The sequence below is a fragment of the Microtus ochrogaster genome, unplaced genomic scaffold (genome assembly GCF_000317375.1).
Source record: "Microtus ochrogaster isolate Prairie Vole_2 unplaced genomic scaffold, MicOch1.0 UNK11, whole genome shotgun sequence".
NCBI classification, from domain to species: Eukaryota; Metazoa; Chordata; class Mammalia; order Rodentia; family Cricetidae; genus Microtus; species Microtus ochrogaster.
Genome location: NW_004949109.1, coordinates 3,167,064 through 3,180,316, shown reverse-complemented (window position 1 = coordinate 3,180,316; position 13,253 = coordinate 3,167,064). Strand labels below are relative to the sequence as shown.

The window sequence follows — 13,253 nt, the reverse complement described above, 5'->3', positions numbered from 1 at the left end:
AAAGAGATGAATGCAACATCAATCCTGCCACCAGCTCAGCGGGTGTCTGAAGAGAATGGATGGAGCTTAAGACACCTACAATGCACACAGCACTTCATATAGTTATGAGAGAGCTGGCAATCTCGTCATCGCTAAAGGCCACTTAAAGACATCTGTCACTTGAAGAGATGGGTCTGAGGAATACGGTGGAAATCACTTCGGCTTCATCCTCTAAACACTGAGTACCTTTTATTCAGACTTCCAGGAAGCAGCGTGAGAGCCTGTTCGAGCTCCCTAAAGAAAAGCAGAATAGTCCTTAAGCCCGATGTGATGCTTGGAGAGTCCCAAGAGCAGTCGCAGTAAAGAGTCATTTTGCGAGTATTTTGTTTTTTGTGGTTTTGAAAGTGTCGTTTATTATAGGATTCAGGTAATCTCTTCTGAAATTCATTGCTGGGAGAAAGCTTCTTTGGCCAGATTAATTCATTAATTCGCCCAGAAAACCTTCATGGGATGTTTTTTTGTGTTAGGAGAGCTCTTGCGGGTTGTTTTGTCTCGTGTAAGTACTGTGTAACTTAGGTCTGCATTCATGTGTGCTATGTCTGGTGGGATCACTGAATGACATTTGATATTAAAGTACAGTGACTTTTTGCCAGCTACAACTAACACACTCTTCTTATTTATTTATTTTTACTATTAATCCAAACTATAATATAATGGGTGATATTTTGACTATATTTGAACTCATTGTTAGAATTTTGTATGTTATAGGAAATAGGAAAATCTGTAGGCTCTTTCTTCTTCCTGTGTCCCCTAACACTGCCCCTTGGTACGACCAACATTATGTGGTGTGTATAAATTCAACTATGCCATATACACACACATACACAAACACACACACATACACACACACACACAGACTTATAGGTTTTACAAGGGCAAGGGAGTATTGGGAATTGTCCATCCCCCATGACGGATGAAAAGGAGGCGCACTGTTACAAGGGAGTCATAGAGATGAAGCTCCATGGAAGTTGATCCCCACAGAAGAAACTGTAAACAAGTCAGATAATACACCCCTTCCTGTGTTGAGCATCTTTCACCAGCTCTCCATCCCCTGGCTACCACACTGAACACACATAGTTCCATATTGGAAAACACATGTTCATATACACAGACATATGTGTAAGTGTATCAAGTGTATATTTTGGCATATATCATGAAATACAAACAGAATAATACACATTGCCTGTTCAATATTTATCTGTTAATTTTTGCTGGGCTTCTTTCCACAGCCTTCCATTTTTAAAAGCATGACCCATATAGCCCATGCTAGCTTGATACTTGCTGTGGCTGACCTTAAACTTCTCATAAATCTCCTGTTTCTTTACCTTCCAAGAGCTGTGATTATAGGTACATACCATCATGTCCACACCAAAAATTGTTATTGCTATTATTATTATTTCAGTGCTTGGAATGAAGTTTGGGGCCGTGCACCTATGAGACAAATGTTCTACTAGTAAGTCACTTCACCAACTGTATCATTTTAAAAAGATTATAAATAATTTTTTAGTTTTGTTCTAATATAGTAGGTCTCCAGATGGTTTTATACAACATTTGATTGAATCAACCCTCTTCCTTGTCCCCTCACTCCCCCGCCCCCAGCCCCTCCCTGCTCTCCACTCCCAATATTCCTTCTCTATTTTTGTCACCTACATCCTACTATCTGTCACCCCCGCCCTTACTTTAGTTCTCTCCCGATGACTTCTTTCTGGTTCTCTGGCTTGGACACATCTTCCAAGCTAAGTATACAAAATTAGAGAGACTCAAAGTTAGGATTCCAATATGAGGGTAACATGTGGCATTTGTTTCTCTGGGCCTGGGTAACGTCACTCAATACGTTTTCATCCCCTTTACTTCATTTATCTCAGATTTCATTTTTCTTTGCAGCTGGACAGGATTCCATTTTGTATGGGTAACACATGTTCATTGTCCACTCGTCAGTTGATGGGCAGGTGGCTGATGCTGTTTCTCAGTGACTGTGAATAGAGTTCCAAGGCACACAGAGGAGTGAGTGTCTCTATAGGAGAATATTGAGTCCTTTGGGTACATGCCCAGGAGGAGACTAGCTCGGTCATATGGTAATTCTATCCTCAGCTTTCTGAGAAATGTCTACATTGATTCCCACGGTTGTTTCACCAGTCTGTACTTCCACCACCGTGAGCAATGGTTCCTTTCCCTTCACGTCCTCTCCAGCATTGTAGTCCGTTGATTTCTTGCTGATGACCATTCTGACTCAGGTGAGATGGAATCTTTTCCTCTGCGTATCTTTGACTGCCCTGGAACTTGCTCTGGAGACCAGTCTGTCCTTGAACTCACAGAGATCCTCTTGCCTCTGTCTCCCTGAAATTAAAAGCGCTTGCCATCACGCCCCCCAGTGATTTGAATTTGCAGGTCCCTGATTGCTCTGTAGACCGGGTTGGCCTTGAACTCAGACATTCCCACTTTTGCTTCCTCTCAAGCGCTGGGTTTGAAGATGTGTGCCCACCACCACCTGGCTTAAAAGAAGGTGATGTGATTTCTTTTCTGTATGTTTGCTGATTTGTTTTTTTTTTGGGGGGGGGGCAGAGTCTTTCTATGTAGCTCTCTGGTTGTCCAGGAACTCACTATGTGGCTATAGATCATCTGATCTACAAACTTAGAGATCCTTCTGCCTCTGCCTCTCAAGTGCTGGGATTAAAGGCATGTTGAAAACTTTTAAGTGTTTACTAGCCAGTCATATTTCTTATTTTGAAAATTCTGTGTTCCATTGTAGATTAGGTTATTTGTTTATTTGATGTTTTGCATTTTGATATCTACATACATGAACATATATATTTGTCCATTTTAAATATTAATCCTCCATTAGATGTTTAACTGATATAGATTTTTCCTTCGTTCTCTAGACTGTTTCTTACACTCTGGTGACTGTTTCCTTTGGCGTACTAAAGCCTTTTGGTTTTATGAGGCCTCATTTGTCAGTTTTTGGCTTTATCACTTGAACAACAGAGCCCTGCTTAACAGGGCCTTGCCTGTCCCTGTGCGTTGTTGTGGACTCCCTGCTCTTCCAGCAATTTCAAAGATTCAGCTTTTAACCGAGGTCTTCAGTCCTTCCGGGGCTGATTTCTGTGTGGAGTGAGAGGTGAAAGTCTAATTTCCTTCTCTTGCACAGACATTTTTCGCAGCATCATTTCTTTTTTTTTTTTTTTTATAGTCCAGGTCTTTTATTTCTTTTTGTACATCAGGCCATGAATTCGTAGGGAATGGGCTCCAGCAGCTCAGGCTCCTTCCCGTTAGTCCTCACGAAGTGTGCTTCTCTGGGTGGAGCAGGCTGGCGCTTCAGCTGAACCCAGGTGCCCTTCTCTTTGGCTTCCTTTTTCTTCTGGTCGTTCTCCTTCACCTGCTTCAGGAAGCTGTCTCTGCTCTTCGAGTGCTTGATGTGTTCAATGTGCACATTAATTGTCTTGGCAAGAATCTTGCCCTTAACTTGCTTGTTTACAATGATGCCCACAGCATGCTGGGTGACATTGTAGACTCTTCTGGTTTTGCCATGGTAACATTTATGGGGCATTCCTTTTTGAACAGTGCCCATTCCCTTGATGTCTACAATATCGCCCTTTTTGTAGATTTGCATGTACGTGGCCAAAGGAACAACTCCATGTTTCCTAAAGGGCCTAGAGAACATATAGCGAGTGCCCCTCCTCTTTCCCTTTGTGTTTGTCATTTTGGTGAGTTACTGAAAGATGGCTACCGCGGCCGAAAAGGGCATCATTTCTTGAAGATGCTTTTCCTCCACACTCTGTATTTTTGGCATCTTTGTCAAAAATTAGGTGACTGTAGTGTGGAATTAAATTCATGTTTTCCATGTTGTTCCACTGAACTATGTTCCTATGGTTCTATTTTTTTGTTTGTTTGTTTGTTTGGGCCAGTATTTTACCATTTTTTTGTTATCATATCTTTATAGTGTAATTTGAGACTGGATATGGCAATACTTCTAGCATTATTCTTTTTGCTTAGGATTTCCTTGGTTGTCTTGGGTCTTTTGTGTTTCCATATGAATTTTAAGATTTTTCCTATTTTGTGATGAGCATGATGATTTGGATTATGATTACACAGAGTCTGTAAGTTGCTTTTGGTAGAATGCTAATGTTCTCAATTTTACAATCATGAGAATAAGAGGTCTTATCACCTTCTACTTTTTCCCTTAGTTACTTCCTCCATTTTAAAGTTTTGAATGTGGTCTTTCACCTTTGATTAGATTATTTGGGGTAAGGATGAGGTGAATGGGATTCTTCCATAATTTCCTTCTCAGTATATTTTCTATTGGTACATTAAAAAGGTTATTCGCTTAAAAAAATCTTAATTTATTTTTTAAAGTTCATTTTTCATCCCATTCACAGTCCTTCCCCCACCCCATCTTCCCGCCCCCTCCGCCTCCCCTGAGCCCACTCCCATTCACTCCTCCCAATGGGAAAGGGCTCCCATGGGGAGTCAACAAAGTTTGGCACATTAAGTTGGAGCACAACCAAGCCCCTCCCCACTGCATAAATACTGAGCATGGCATCCCACCATAGGGAATGGGCTCCAATAAGCTGGCTCAGGCAACAGGGATAGATCCTGGCTCTATTGTCAGGTGTCTCACAGATAGTCCAAGCTTCAGCACTGTCTCCCACATATGGATGGCTTAGTTCAGACCCATGGAGGCACCACCATTGTTAGTCCAGCGTCCATGATTTTCCATGAGCTGGTTCAGCTGTCTCTGAAGATTTCTCCATCATGATCTAGACCTCCCTTGCTCCTATATTCCCTCCGCCCTCTCTTTGATTGGATTCTGGGAGCTCGGCCCAGTACTTGTTTGTGGATCTCTGTATCTGGTTCTGTTAGTTGCTGGATGAAGGCTCTAGCTTCTCTGGATCTGTGGATTATAGTCTGGCTATCCTTTGTTTTACATCTAATATCCATTTATAAGTGAGTACATACCGTGCTTGTCTTTCTGAGTCTGGGTTATCTCACTTAAGATTTTTTTTTCTAGTTCTATTTATTTTCCTGCAAATTTCATGAGGCCATTGTTTTTTTTTTCATTGTTTCTTTTTAAACCACTAAGTAATACTCCACTGTGTAAATGTACTACATTTTCTTTATCTATTCTTCAGTTGAGGGGCATCTAGGTTGTTTCTAGGATGTTAACACGGCGAAGACTGCAAATAGATCCATATCTATTGCCATGCACAAAACTCAAGTCCAAAATGGGTCAAGGACCTCAACATAAACCCAGGTACACTGAACCTGATAGAAGCGAAAAGGGGGAAGTAGCCTTGAATGTATTGGCACAGGAGACCACTTCTGAAATATAACACCCACAACACAGACACTGAGAGCAACAATCAATAAATGGGACCTTCTGGAGTTGAAAAGCTTCTATATGGCAAAGGATATGTTAAATAAGACAAAATTATAGCCTACAAAATGGGAAAAGATCTTCACCAATATCACATCTGACAGAGGGCTGATCTCCAAAATATATAAAGAACTTAAGAAACTAGACATCAAAATGCAAAATAATCCAATTAAAAAATGGGGTACAGAGCTAAACAGAGAATTCTCAGCAGAAAAATCTCAAATGGCTAAAGACATTTAAGGAAATGCTCAGTATCCTTAATAATGAGAAAAATGCAAATTAAAAATGACTCTGAGATACCATCTTACACCTCAGAATGGCTAAGATCATAAACACTGAAGACAGCTTATGCTGGAATGGATCTGGTGCAAGGGGAACACTCCTTCATTGCTGGTGGGAGTGCAAACTTGTACAGCCACTTTGGAAATCAGTATGGCGATTTCTCAGAAAATTGGGAATCAATTTACCTGAAGACCCAGCGATACCACACCTGGGCATATACCCAAAGAATACACAATCATACCACAAAGGACACTTGCTCAACAGTGTTCTTAGCAGCATTATTTGTAATGGCCAGAACCTGGAAACAACCTAGATGCCCCTTGGTTACTCACTTTTGTATGCTAAATGTGCATCTTGCCATTTTGATGACAATATTAGTTAAAACTTCTAGTTTTCTGGTGGAATCTTTAGGATCTTATACATGTAGCATCATGTAATCTACAAAGATGCTTTGTCATTATCGTTTCTTATCTCTACTAGTTTTATTTCCTTCACTTGTCATATGGCTCTAGACAAAACACTACATTGAATAGGAGTGGAGACAGTCTATTAATCTTGTTTCTGATTTTGATGGGGCTACTTTAAATTTTTATCCATTTATGATGATGATGGCTCTGGGCTTGTCATATACAGCTTTTACCATATTGAAGTAGGAGCCCTCCAGTCATATTCTCTCTAGAACGTTTATCATTAAGAGTTATTGGATTTTTGTCAATAGTCTACAATGTATATTTTGAAGTGATCATGTGATTTTTGCCTTTACATTTGATTATATGATTTACTACATTTATTGACTTACATATGTTGAACTATCCCTGCATCCCTGGGATAAAGCTAACTTGATTGGGTGAACGATCTATTTTGGTGTGTACCTGTATTCAGTTTGTAAGTATTTTGTTGAGGATTTTTTGTGTCTATGTCTATCAAAGATGTTGGTCTATAGCACTCTTTTCTTTTGCTTTATCTGACTTTTTACTCCAGTATACTGGTATTTTCATAGATGGGGTTTGGAAGTTCTCTCTTTCTAGTCTGTAGAATAACTTGAGCGGCCCTGGCTCTAGGTTTGCTTTAAGGTTCTAGTAGAATTCAGCTATGAATCTATCTGAATCTGGGCTTTGTTTATTTATGAGTTTATTACTGTCCCAGTCTCCTTGCTCACTGTGGGCCTGTTTAAGTTACTGATCTCATCTTGATTTAACTTAGGTGAGTCAAATATATCTAGAAATTCATTCATTTTTAGGTCAATTTATTTGATTATGGGTTTTTAAAGTATGTCCTTACAGTTTTCTTAGGTATCTGTTGTGATCTATCATTGTCTATCTCTAATTTTGGGTCTTCACTCCGTTTATTAATTTACTTTGGCTAATAGTCTACCAATCTTGTTTATCTCTTCAGAGAGCCAATTCTTCATTTCATTGATTCTTCCTATTGCTTTTTTTTCCATTTGTTTCCATTTTATTAATTTCTAGCCTTGTTTTGTATTTTTTTTTTCCCTGTTGGCACGAGGTCCTGGGAAAGGTGGCTGGGGAGCTGGATGGTGTAGGGAGAAGGAAGGAAATGGGCCTATCTGGTGGTACCATTTGTGCTGGGTCTTGGAAAAGTCTGGGAAGGAGCTGGGCAGCCTAATACAGAAGAGGGAAGAGGGACTGGCTGGCAGTGGGAGGGCCAGGGAAGGAATCAGGGTGGAGTTTTGTGGCCTATGGAGGAGGAAGGCCTTGCAGCCCTTGGGAGTCCATCATTTCTTATACAGGTATTACTTTCTTACTGATTTCAGACTACAATGCATGAATGTGCTGTACAATTTTTATTCAAGTCTCCCTATTTTGCTTTGCTATTAGTATGAAAGACACCTTTTGTTAATACAATTGATAGTTTCTCTTTTTGAATCAGTAGGTATACCTCTTTGCATTTTAAGGACACACACATGTGTGTGTTTGCACATAGTTTTTTTTATATTTATTTGATTGTATTTTGTTTTATGTCATTTTCTTAATTTTTATTACATCAATTCTTCTGTACTTTCTTTTGTCTTATAATAATAATATTTGAAACCTTGGTATAGTCATGCCTCTATTTTTAAATCATTCTTGGACAGCTTTTATAACACATTGCAAAATAAGAAAAAATTATATTCACGCTTCTAGGTCCTTCCTCTCATCTCACTCTTAGTTTTTTTTTTATAGTACCAAAATTTATAACGTAAGTGGAGCTGAACTCTGGAAAGGCAATTACACACCCTGTGGTCACCAACAGTCCTTCCGCCCATGGCCTTCCCGTTCATGGCATGACTTTAAACATTTCTACTTATCTTTGGTTATGCAGTACTTTTTATTTTAAGGACTCATAAAGTGCTATACATCAGAAACTTTGCATTATTAAAGTGTATCTCTCTGTGCTGGGTATGGTGACACACACCTGTCAACCCAGCATTTAGGAGGCAGAAGAACCATAAGTTTGAGGCCCACTTAGGCTGCATAATGAGACCATTTCAAAAGCAGAAGCAAAGCCAAATAAAACAAGCAACTATTGTTCTACAGGCTTTATACATAAGGCGTATACTTACTAATCCACATATTTTCATCATAAGAATTTTAAAAAGAGACTCTCTCCTTTTACAAGTTTATTTGTATTCTACGTGTAGGGGGTGTTATGCCTGCCTGCATGTCTCTGTAGTATGGGCATGCAGTGCCTAAGGAAGCCTAAAGAGGCGCCAGATGCTGTGGAACTGGAGTTGCAGATGTTCAGCATCTGTAACTTTACTATGTGGGTACCAGGACCCAAACCTGGGTCTCCTGGAAGAACAGCTAGGGCTTTTAACTGCTGAGCCGTCTCTCCAGCTCCAGCATAAGGCTTTTGTAGATACTGTTCTAGCAAATATTTGCATTAAATGTTACTAAAGAGAAGGTTAAAGTTCTTCTTTAGGGGAATGCATTTTAATTCCAGAGTGCCTATAAGAGTCTTTTAAAAAATTCTTTAACTTCAGGGACCCCTCTAAAGCATGGCTCAAGAGATTGAGTCTGTTTCATTGAAGGAACGTTTCATGTTGGGGGATTGTAAGCAGTCGTAAGCAGTTGGATTTATCTCTTTATCTCAGAAATATTTTCTTTTCTACGTCTTCAAGTATTTGTGGGGAAATCATCCTGTCAAGAAGAAGTGGCTCATGACAGCTTCTTCACATTATCGGTTCTCTTTGTTGCCTCAAAAGCAATTCTTTTTCAACTTTTTAATAAAATTTTTTAGTGTGCACAGAAGAAAAGGTCTTTATGGTGACATTTTAATATGTGTATATATATTGTCCTTTGTCCGTAGCCACTCTCCATTACTGTCTCTCCCCCTGACTAGTCCTCTTCCTACTCCCAGTAATCTCCCTTTTGCTTCCATGTTCATCCTCCTGCCTCAGTCTCCCAAGCACTGGGATTTTAGGCATGCCCACCATGCCTAGCACAGAAAGACAGTTTAATCTGATAATATAACCTTATGAATCTGTAATATAACAGGCATTTTATAATCTGCATTTAAATGTGTATGCACATGTATATGTATTCACAAGTATTTCTCTGTAATAAACATCTGAGTTCTACATTTGAGAGAAACAGATAGTGCCACTCTCCTTCTCCCCTTAACCCTTTCTTTTTTACCCTTGTGTCCCAAATCCTTGTCTTCTCCCCACCACAAGTATAGTCTACCTTCTGCAATCATGTGAGACACTCTCCCTCTCTCCCTCCCCCCGCTCTCTCGCCCTCTCTGAGTTTGTTTTATTCCACTTTATATAATGATTGGTGCTTTATTCTCTATGCTCTATTTTATTTTCTATTTTTTATCGATTGATTGCTTGACTTTTCTGTGCTATCCCTTTACATCTCTACATTCAGAATTACTTGTTTTTGCTTCTTCCAATGTGATTTCATGTAAGTGTTTTATTGTTTTAAAAATTGCTTCCAGTTCAACCTTCAGTTTATTACTTCTTGCTGCTTTATGCTCAAATCTTTGATTCCAAGGTTTCTTTTCTTTTTTGTCTTCCCCTGGAAGAACCTGTTAGCTTTCCTTATTGATTGACCACAAGCACATAAAGTGTTTTCTCCCAAACAGTTCTTTCTTTCATAGTCTTCTCCTAGCCTTGCAGGCTTATGTCCCACTTCCTATGTACCACCTCTACACAGACCATCTCTTATATTCTTTTATTTTCTTTCTTTTTTTTTTAGATTTTATATTAATGTAACACGAGCGGGGGCCTGCTTGTTGTTGGAGTTTTTGTCCTGCCTGGTACCCCACAACTGTTTAGCCCCAAAGAAAATCACATATAGGTCTCCATAAATTATAAGCTGATTGGCCCATTAGCTCTAGCCTCTCACTGGCTAACTCTCACATCTTGATTAACCCATTTTTCTGATCTATGTTAGCCATGTGGCTCAGTACCTTTTTCAGTGGGGCAGATCACATCCTGCTGCTTCGGTGATCTGGGCAGGAGTGGGAGGAATCAGCTTCCTCCTTCCCAGAATTCTCCTGTTCTCATTGCATCATTTCTACTTCCTGTCTGGTTTTCCCACCTATATTTCCTGCCTGGCCAATCAGCATTTATTTTATAACAGGATTGACAGAATACAGACAGTTCTCCTACACTATATTAAAAGTAGATTTTTGAATGCAACATATTTTGATTACGGTTTTTCCTCCCCCAAATCTTCCCTACTTTCCCACCCACCCAGATCCATATCATTTCTTACGATACAGTATGGATCATTAGGATACAAACAGGCATCCAAAAAATAATAAAATGAGATAAAATAAAAGAAAACAAACCCAAATAGTACTAAACAACAACAAAACAGACAAAAGAGAAAGAGCCAATGTAAAGGGACAAGAAACACACAGAGACACACAGATTTGCATAAATGGAAATCTCATAAAATCACAGACATAATATATATGTGTTGGCTGGAGGAATGACTCAGAGGTTAAGAGCATTGGTTGCTCTTACAGAGAGAGGTCCCGAGTTCAATTCCCAGCAACCACATGGTGGCTATCTACTGTCTGTAATGAGATCTGGCGCCTTCTTCTGGTGTGCAGGCATACATGCAGGCAGAACACTGAATACATAATAAATAAGCAAATCTTTAAAATCATACACACACACACACACACACACACACACACACACACATACATAGTATCTTTGAGGTTAAAAAGACGAACCAGCCTACCAAAAACAAAAACAAAACAAAATCCTGACGAAGTGTGATGACACAAAGAACTGCCAAAAAAAAAAAAAAAAAACGCCATTAAATTCATGGTGTGTTGCCCAGCTACTGCTGGGTGTGGGGCCTGGCCTTAAGAGTGGTTTGTATATTCAATGAGACCGTTTGAGAAAACTAATTTTTCATTTGAGAGTGGTTATTTCAGACAACTTCTGAGTTAAGGATTGGGGCATGTGTCTACTTCTCTCTCAGAGCTGGGATTCCATCTGGCATACACCCAGTGTGCCCTGTGCACGCTGCTGGTCTCTGAGTTCCTATGTACATTGGTCCTGGTATATATAGAAGGTCTTCTTTTCTTGGTGTCTCCATTCCCTCTGCTCTTACAGTCTTTCTGCCCCTCTTCTACCTGGTTCCTTGACCCGTGAGGGAAGGGAATTGATGAAGAGGATATCCTATTTAGCCCTGAGGGTTCCAAGGTCTCTCACTCTCTGAACATTGTCCAGCTGTGGGAACATTATTCCCATCTGCTGCAGGAGGAAGCTTCTCTCATGGTGGTCCAACAAGACACTTATGCGAAGGGCGGATCTATCTGGAAGGATGGTAATGGAGGAGCCATGGCAGCCTGCAGTTTATCTTCTCAGAGCTCTTCCCAGACCTCTCTTCCTCTGCCCTGAACTCACCCCTTGAGGTTTCTGCTTTTCCTCGACTGCAGACGAGAGAGCTGGGTGGTTCTCAGTACAGTCTCTTGACACCTGAGCATTCGAATAGTCTTTCAAATCAAAATTTTAGTAGTACAAAATGGCATGAGGTTGAGAAAGATCTCTTCTGCCACATCTACCTCTTCTTCTGAGCTAAGCACACTGACTGGGTTTTTTATTTAAAAGATTTTTTTTCATTTTACATACCAACCACAGGTCCCCCTCCCTTCCCTCCTCCTGCTCCCAACTTTCCCCCCACCGACTCCCCCTCCCCCCCGCTATCCACTCCTCAGAAAGGGTCAGGTCTCCCATGGGAAGTCAACAAAGTCTGTCATATCAAGTTGAGGCAGAACCAAGGCCCTGTCCCCTGTATTGAGGCTGAGCAAGGTATTCCACCATAGGAAATAGGCTCCAAAAAGCAAGTTCACGCACTGGGGATAAAGTCTGGTCCCACTGCCCAAGCCACAGAACTGTCACCCACATTCAGAAGGCCTTGTTTGGTTCTATGCAGGTTCCCCAGCTATCAGTCCAGAGTCAGTGAGCTCCCACTATCTTAGGTCAGCTGTCTCTGTGGTTTCCACATCATGATCTTGACCCCTTTGATCTTATAATTCTCCTTCCCTCTCTTCAACTGGACTCTGAGAGCATGGCCCAGTGCTTAACTGTCACACTGACTAGTTTTGTCCTCCTCTCTCTCTTCGACTGGACTCTGGGAGCGCGGCCCAGTGCTTAGCTGTCACACTGACTGGTTTTGTGTCTGTCTTTGGGGCTCAAGACTCTGCACAGCTCTGTGACTCAATCAGGATGATTGTGCAGCGGCTGGGATGGGGTCTGAGTTGTTTGAGTTGCGTCTCTCAGGGCCTCACGTGCTGGTCTCTTAGTGGCATGCGGTATGGACCTTTAAAAGGTGGGGCCTCGTGGGAGGTAATTACATCACGAGGACACTGTAGTCCTTACATCACCACAGTGGTTATTAAAGAACAAGGTTGGCCTTTCCCTAGTCTGGCTTTCTGTCTTGCCCCGTGACCCTTCCCTCACACTCATAATTACACCATGATGTCATCTACCATGATGTGGCATAGCTAGGGTGACCCCCCCTGAAGAGGGCCATCCTATCTGGACTTTTCCTCTCTAAAGCTGGGAGTTAAAGGAAACCCATTCTCTAGCTTCAGCTTGACCATTATAGTAGTGGGCGCGGACTAAGGCTCATACCCATGTGCCTGAGTTCTCTCCCTGAACCCTGCAGTCGGGCGTGGTTCATTGTGGCACACACCCACTTACTTCAGCTTTTTTGCAGTGCAGGACGCTCTCGCCACTCACATTTGAGGTTTGTTGGACAGTCCAGGTGTCCTAAGTCAGCAGTAGGCCCTGAATGGTTTTTATTTTGTTTTAAACTCTTTCTATGTGTTCTCCCAACTCAAGGACTCTTGGAGCTGGCGGGCTGCCCCGAAGACCAGGTCCAGTCACAGTGGTCATTTTATTTTCTCAAGGTGAAAGGACAGTCAGTAATGTCTGCTCATCTGTCCCTGCTCACGTGTGCATCCCTAATGTCTGCTCATCTGTCCCTGCTCACGTGTGCATCCCTAATGTCTGCTCATCTGTCCCTGCTCACGTGTGCATCCCTAATGTCTGCTCATATGTCCCTGCTCACGTGTGCATCCCTAATGT

The 13,253-nt window shown here is 41.2% G+C and overlaps 1 pseudogene; it reads right to left on the bottom strand.

Annotated features, from left to right (window-relative positions):
* Positions 1-3,206: 3,206 nt before the first annotated feature.
* On the bottom strand, positions 3,207-3,773 carry LOC101991790 (annotated as a pseudogene).
* Positions 3,774-13,253: the final 9,480 nt, after the last annotated feature.